Source organism: Bidens hawaiensis, unplaced genomic scaffold, assembly GCF_021521415.1.
Source record: "Bidens hawaiensis isolate Kalapana, Puna unplaced genomic scaffold, B.hawaiensis_p1.1 tig00008044_1, whole genome shotgun sequence".
NCBI lineage: Eukaryota > Viridiplantae > Streptophyta > Magnoliopsida > Asterales > Asteraceae > Bidens > Bidens hawaiensis.
In genome coordinates this window covers 660,227-668,404 of record NW_027491567.1, presented here as the reverse complement: position 1 = coordinate 668,404, position 8,178 = coordinate 660,227, and the positions used below count along the sequence as shown (strand labels likewise).

Below are 8,178 nucleotides of genomic sequence, written 5' to 3'. Positions count from 1 at the left end.
GTGACTTCAACAAAACCCACCCCACCCTCCCTTCTTATAATAAAGCCTTAGTGCTCCAATCTCGATACCCCTCTTTTATTATTTTCATTTATCTTAATTTATTTAAGAGAAAATGCTGAGGGATAAGGGATAGAGAGGGACAAGAAAGATGAAGGTTTTCTTAGCTGTGAAAGATGATTTAGTAATAGAATAAGAAAGAGTAAAAACTGACGTGGTCCAAGTATATAATTTTTTTTGTACAGACGTCGCTAGAAAATTCATTTATAAAAACCATTAACCCATTTACATTCACATTCATAAATTTCGTTATAGTAAATACCAACTATAATTAAAAAAAAAAAAAAAACTTTCAAACAGTAATATAGTGATAAACATCTGATTCTCATCTAATAGAGGTTTTAGCTTTAATCCTACTTTAACTGGATTTATATCATTATGTCTTAGAAAGGCAATTACAAAATCTAAACTGTGTTTTACAAGATCCTGTCAGTTAGCAACAATGCCTTGCGAAGGTCCAATTATATGGTTATAGAAAAACTTCATTTAAAAAATATTAACATATTCAATTTTTCAAATGACAAAAAGGTTCAATATTCCTAAACCTTGTAGACATACAATGCATAAGTTAAATACGATTAATAAACAAAAAAAAAATCATCTATTTTTAATTTACATAACCGTTAGATTCCTTTTTCATAAAAGAAATCGAAAAATAATTCAAGTCTTGTCATAATAATATATTTGTATTTGTATTGATAGATAAAATATGCAGAGAATCAGGTTAACGCCATTCCCCTATCCGATCTGAAACTAACCCTAACCTCATACGTCTCCAACTGAGTAACACCCATCAAAACCCTAAACTTATAATAAACTCAAATATGAAGTAATTTAGACATCAACCCATCTGAACCTATAGTTCAAAAACCCTAATTAAATCACCTTCACCTTCATCACTTTAGCCAGTCTTCTTCTTGATCGGAGCTAGATGGATTCCGGCCACTCTCTTCCACCACCTTTCCACACAAGAAACTTCAATTTGCACCGGTTCCAGCAAAATTCAGAAGACGAACAAGGCGGAAATAATGGTCTCGGCGGACACAAAAGAGAACGAGAAGCTGAAAACAATAATGAAGAGGACATGCTGAACAACAGCGGTGGCGGTGGTGGCAGTGACGGTAAAGAGGGAGATATGGGAAGACGGCCCCGAGGCCGTCCAGCGGGATCCAAAAACAAACCGAAACCGCCGATAATAATCACTAGGGACAGCGCAAACGCACTGCGAACACATGTTATGGAGGTTTCCGATGGTTGTGATGTGGTGGACAGCATTAACACGTTCGCACGCCGCAGGCAACGCGGTGTTTGTATCGTCAGTGGGACCGGTACTGTCACGAATGTTACTCTCCGACAACCGGCTTCTCTAGGGGTGGTTGTCACATTACATGGGAGGTTTGAGATTTTGTCGTTGTCGGGATCTTTCCTGCCACCGCCAGCACCTCCCGCGGCGACAGGATTGACTATTTAGCTGGTGGTCAAGGGCAGGTGGTGGGTGGTAGTGTGGTGGGCCCACTTCTAGCAGCGGGCCCTGTGGTTATTATGGCAGCGTCTTTTAGTAACGCCGTCTATGAAAGACTACCTCTTGAAGAAGAGGAAAGTAATTTGCCGGTTCAAGGTGGCTCGCTTGGCTCTCCGGGAGCCGTCACACCGCCACCCGGACAACAGTTAGCGGCAGATCCGTCGTTGTTTCATCAAGGCATGCCACCGAATCTAGGCAACTCAGTTCAGTTACCGAATGATGGTTATTGGGGTAATAATGGTAGCAGTCGCCCCTCATTCTAAGATCATGAAACTTGTAACTGCATGTTTCAATTCTTATTTACTTTCCTCCTTTTTTTTTATGTCAATTATTTTGCTTATTAATTTATCAGTTTTAGGGTTTCTTGATTTATGTTTGATGTTAAGATGACATGCATTTAGTATTGAGATGTAATGAAAGAGCTTTTACTATTTTTGATTCTTAGTTATTATATTTCCTACTTCATGTTATTACATTTTATTACAATAGCATTTACAACGGAAACTCTCAAAAACGCCTTCACGTAAATGCATGCTTGGACTGACGTCTCACATCTAAAAACACCTCTAAAACGTCTTGTGTTAGCGTTTTCTCATAAATCTCTCTCTTTCTCTTCTACATCAGTTGCATATATATCTTCTGACTTCTTTACGTAGTCTTAAAACACTTAAAACAAGAATTATACATCCTCTAATAATTAATCAACAAAACTAAGAGCTTCTTTTCTATTATTTATTTATGCCATATGTATCTTTAATAACGGGTTAGTTAGAGCATTCTCATCCAACCCCTCATATTATGTGAGGGGTGTTTTTATAATTTATAGAGTGATTTAGGGTGTTGTGACTGAAAAGTTTTTATATTTTTAAAAAAATAGTGCTTTTTCTGTATATTTGAAAAGTTACTGTTCATCCCCTACAATTTTTTAATATATTTTGAAAGTGGTTGTGAGTGAAGGAAAGAGAAAATGTAATGAGAAAAGGTATAAAAGTATTATTTAATTGAAATTGAGAGAGAAAATAAAATGAGTTTTAGTATAATTTTTGGTTTGAAGATAGGAAGTGGGATGAGAATGCTGTTACACCTACAGTCAAAATAGAAACCGAGTGTTTTGTAATTTAAAAATACAGAATCTCGTCTCAATCGTCATTTATCAAAGACTCTACTCTTCGGCATAAGTTACTTTATATAAGATAACAATTACACTAATCAGAGAATAGTTACACTTATAGACAACAACCATAATGTCATTCTAACTATTTACGTTATTAATCTTTAAAGTTATATTTATTTCTTTCACACATTCAAATAATATATTTCATACACTTGAACTCATGGGCAATGTGCTAATAAAAAAATATCAAGCTAGACCCTTGATTTAATATTTTATATTAGTCTTATTGCAATTGAGTTTACATAAGACACCATATGCGACGGATCAAGAGTTGTGCTATCTAAAAGCAAAATCGTACTTGAATCACTATTGGTTACACTGTTTTGTTTGGTTAGGTTATTTTTGGAAAGAGGGATCGGTCAGATGCTTTGTTATGAAGAAATATTCACAAACACAAACATATTATGTTTGTGACGACCCTTATATGTCGGGACAAGTACAGCTACGTTTGTCATTTATATATTTTTTTCTTTATATTATTTTTATTTATTTATGCTGGCCTTTTGATACTATAAAGATAATCAATAATCAATAATGTTACTTAAAATGAAACTTTGATTAGTAAAGAGAAAGTTCTATTTGCCAAGTACTTATATTTCAATGTTCATAATTATTATTCCTTTCCATGTTAGAAGAGTATGCATATGTTCTTAGGTTTTGTAGAAGAGAGAAGAAATTGTGAACAAAACATTTTTCCAGTTCTTGAATTTATGAACAAAAGCATTTACAAAATGCATACGGTAATCGGTCATCGCCTCATCGGTAAACAACGGTACAAGCATTACCAGCTCACGTTTTCCAATTGTTAACGATTAGAATATCGCTGAAAGCTTTCTGCTTTTGTTTTGCAGTGAAAGGTTTTCAAATGGATGACAATTGAGTCGGATTTATAGATATTAGTCAAAATTATTTTCTTAACATCCAGTGAGCATTTTTTAATTTCTAATTAATAAGTTAAGATCTGACCAATAAGTTATATTAAGACATAATTACAGAAATTATTCTTTTATCTTTCACCCAAATTTCACTCGTTGTCTCTAATTTTCAAAATTGATCTTTTTTGTCCTTTACGTTTCAAAATCCTCCAGCGTTTGACCTTTTTGCCTAACCCGGTTAGATTTTCTCATTAAGTCAGGTCATGTGTCTTGCAGATAAGTGCAAATTGATAATTTTATATATTAAATTAAAATAATATTTTAATAAATAAATAAAAACAATAAAAAAACTAAAAATATATATTTAATTAATTTTTTCTCTCTCTCCTCCTCTTCCTCCTCCTCCTTCTCCACTACCAATCTCCGGCAGCCACCACAGCCACCGTTCCCATCTGCTACCACCACCAGGCCCCACCTATCACCACCACATCTTCACTATCGTTCAGCATCACACCCACCAAACTCCCCGTCTTCATATCCAAAATCGTACAACCACCGTCACAACCTGAAACCACCACCGCAGCCGTCTTCTTTGACAAAGAGAACCACCTCTACCTCCACTCTCACCGGAAACCACCATGTCTGACTCTGATTCCGATCCACAAACCTGCACTCCCGCTGTCTTCTCCGAATGTTATCATCTCCGATTCCAATTATACACTCCATAATATAACATAATTTTAATAATGTGAAAATGGATAGAAAAGGGTGTCTCTTTGACTCATCCATCATTTTCTTTGACGACGTGAAAACAACAATCACAAAACCTCATTCTAATTAATCATCCACCGACAACAACAACAACAATGGGCAACGAATAGTCAGTTTCCATTTCATTTCTCCCTACAATACAATTTCACTATAAAATAATCTAATCTCCTTTTTTTATACTTTAATTGCCTGCAGCGATTATCTTTTCAAAATCCTGCTCATCGGAGACTCTCAGTCGGTAAATCATGCCTCCTTCTCCGATTCGCTGTACGTTTTGTGAGGTGGCTGTGGAGACTCCTCCGTCGGTAAATCATGCCTCCTTCTCCGTCAAAATCTACAAGACTTAGACGGCAGCGATATTCAAGTCTGGTGGCGGCAGTAGCGTTAGCCGGTTTTCCGGAGATGGAAACGAAGTGGGTTATAATGGCGAGTTCCTTTTAATTGATTTGCAAATGAAGTGGTTGTGGTGGTCGCCGGAATTTGCAGAAGCCTCGGAAGAAAATCAATTGGGTGGTTCTTTGTTTGAAACGGTATGGAGTCGCACTGGAGTTTGGTTGTAATCGGCGATGTTGTTTGGTTGCTGATGAGTGAGACATCGAGATGGTCACCGGCGAGACGGGTCGGCTCTGGTGTTTGGTTGCAGGTGGGGTATTATGAAGAAGATGGGTCTAGGTTTTAAAGATAAAATGTTTTTTTAATAAATGAATAATATAACTATTTTGTCCTCATTTGCAAGGCATGAGTTAATTTAATGTAAAAATCTAACCAGGTTAGGTTAAAAGGACAAACACTGAAGGATTTTGAAACATAAAGGACAAAAAAGATTAATTTTGAAGATCAGGAACAGCGAGTGAAATTTGAATGAAATATAAAAGACAATTTCTGTAATTTTGTCTTGTATTATTACTTCAAAACCATTAAGGAGATAGATATAAGATTAAATTAAGTATAGCAGTATACAAAGCCGTTGTCTGAGAAAATATTATAAGAAAGTATTTGCCATAATCTCTTCAACTATGTTATGCTAGGTAGCATCTTAGTCTAGTTATATATATTAATCACTTTTTGTATGAAATTCAAATTTTCATGCATAATTAATTTAATGTACCCATTTTCATGCATAATTAATTTAATGTACCTCGATATATTCATAATATATAGTTTTATAGGGTACGCACACACATGTAGGTTTTAGTGGGTATGGACTGCACGAGGGACAACTGTATTGTGGTATTGCACGAGTACCTAGAAGTTAGTATTTTACTATCAAACGGTCCAAAGTTTTAATATATGCTCCAAAGGTTTAATATCTTAATATACATAAGTTCAACCGGTGGATGACGAAAAATCATTGCTGTATTTGGAAGATAAGTAATGTAGTCATCTTTCAAGGCATTTGGGCTAGCATTTCAAAAACGGTCGATGACATACACGTTACGATTTCTTTAGATAAAAAAATCTCTTTTTTTAAAAATCTGTTTAAAAAGGATTGTTGTAATTTTTCCTTGTAATTTTCTGTTTGTAGTTTGGTTTCTAACGTTCTCTGTTTGTAGTTTGGTTTCTAACGTCTTGCAAGAAGTCAAGTTACAGCGAGAAATGCGAGAAATCAATCTGGACCATTGATTATGTGTAATCAATGGATTAGAAAAGTTATGACAGACTTGTAATTATTAAGATATTAATCTACCAATACTTTAATGAAAAAGGGTAGTTTAGTATTTGTTTTGTAGACTTTTCAACCAAAATGAAACTTAAGCAATTAATAGCATTTATTTATTATCATTACTAACTAATTAAAAGTTACCTATGAATATTTAAATTGTTATTTTTTTGATTGATGTTATTAATCAAACTAATGTTATCAAATACTATAATATCTTCAATCATATTTCTTCAAATGCATTAACTATTATATAATGCCTACACAAATTTAATTATGTATTGCATACACATGCATATTCATGTATAATGTACGTGGAATCACGAATGCGTATGTGAAAATTTTAAAATTATAGGCTATTAATATGATTTGTTATTTATTATATGTAAAAAAATAAAAAAAAATTATTTTCTCCCGTATAGAGTTTATATATGTACTATTTAGGTGGTATCACGAATGTGTATGTGAAAATTTTACAAGTACAAGTTATTATCATTATCCGTTATTTATTATATATAGTTTAATGCAATAAAAAAAGTTCATTTTGTATTGTGTATGCTCGTATATGTACTGTGTATATGGTATTTTAAATTGTGTATGTGTATATTTTATTGTGTGTAGGTTTATTTATGTACTGTGTAGGTTCGTATATGTATTATGTATCTAGTATTTCGAGTTGTGTATGTGTATTTTTTATCGTGCGTAGATTCATTATGTACTATGTAGGTTCATTATTGTGTAGGCTCATCTATGTACTATGTAGGTGTATTTCGAATGGTGTATGTGTAATTTTTATCGTGTGTAGGTTCACTTATGTACCGTGTAAGTTCATATACATACTATGTAGGTGGTATTTTGAATTTTTTATGTGTATGCTCATTTATGTAGTGTGTAGATATATCGGTGCTATTGAATTTAAGAACCACTATCTGGATAAAGGTATGAATGTCAAATTACGAGAAAAAGAATAATATTGATAAACAACAATATTAAATATGATAAAATAAAATAAAAAATAATTACTTGTAACTTCTTCATACATTATGATCTACCAAATATGAAAAAATGTTCATTTTACTATAACACCATTGTCATTAAATAAATAAAAAATAAAAGAAAAAATGTGATTGGTTGAATTCATTTCTCGCACTTCTCGTAATAAAAACGCTTCTGAAATGTACCAAATCATATATATATATATATATATATATATAGGGTAAGGTTAAAATGAAAACTCACTTGAGTTGTGAAAATCCGCGAAAACCCTATGTAACATCGTATTTTTTTGTTACATGTAATATATGTTGTAATATTTAATATAAAACATCGAAATATCAAAAAAAACAAATGTTTTGCTATTTTTTAACATTTTTTTACAAATTTTTATATATGTTTTTAGGAGAGAGAAAAAGTTATATTTATATTTATGTTTTTTATTTACTTTAATTGTGGACCACAAGATTTAAACATTAATTAAAAACATGTGGTTGAGAATGGGTTTCTAGAGTTTTCACAACTCAAGTGGGTTTTCATTTTATACTTAGCCTATATATATATATATATATATATATATATATATATATATATATATATATATATAGGGGAATGTTATCATACAAAGTGAAAACTTGTACTAAACATGCGCAGTGAACAAAAACTGAAATTTGGGAGATGGCATAACTATAAATAACAGTAAATTGATTCTTCACCTTCCTAAATACAATCGATCGACATCTTCATCAAATTTGATCACTTCCATCAAATTGTTTCCCAAACTCCATCAAAATCGTCCGGCATCTTCATCAAATTAGTTTGATTTTAGAATCGAAATCATCAAATTAAATTGATTTTAGAACCAGCATCATGAGTGGCACACCTCAATTTAAGTTTTGCGATCGTTCAATTGAACTCATGTGATGATCTAACCAGTCGATTAAAGTTTCAGAAGTTTTAGGGTTTTTAAATGATGTTCAGGTGTAGAAGAAGATAATGATAATTACTCTGATAGAGTAATTCTTTATTGTTAGTCCCATTTTGTTTTAGTCTTTTGTATTGTAATTATATGTTTCGGGTTTTAGTTGTCAATATTGAATGTAATAGGCCCACGAGAAATAAGTTG

General features: G+C 32.7%; 1 pseudogene; it reads left to right on the top strand.

The window, feature by feature from the left end:
- The first annotated feature begins 981 nt into the window (after positions 1-981).
- On the top strand, positions 982-1,870 carry LOC143636789 (AT-hook motif nuclear-localized protein 24 pseudogene; annotated as a pseudogene).
- Positions 1,871-8,178: the final 6,308 nt, after the last annotated feature.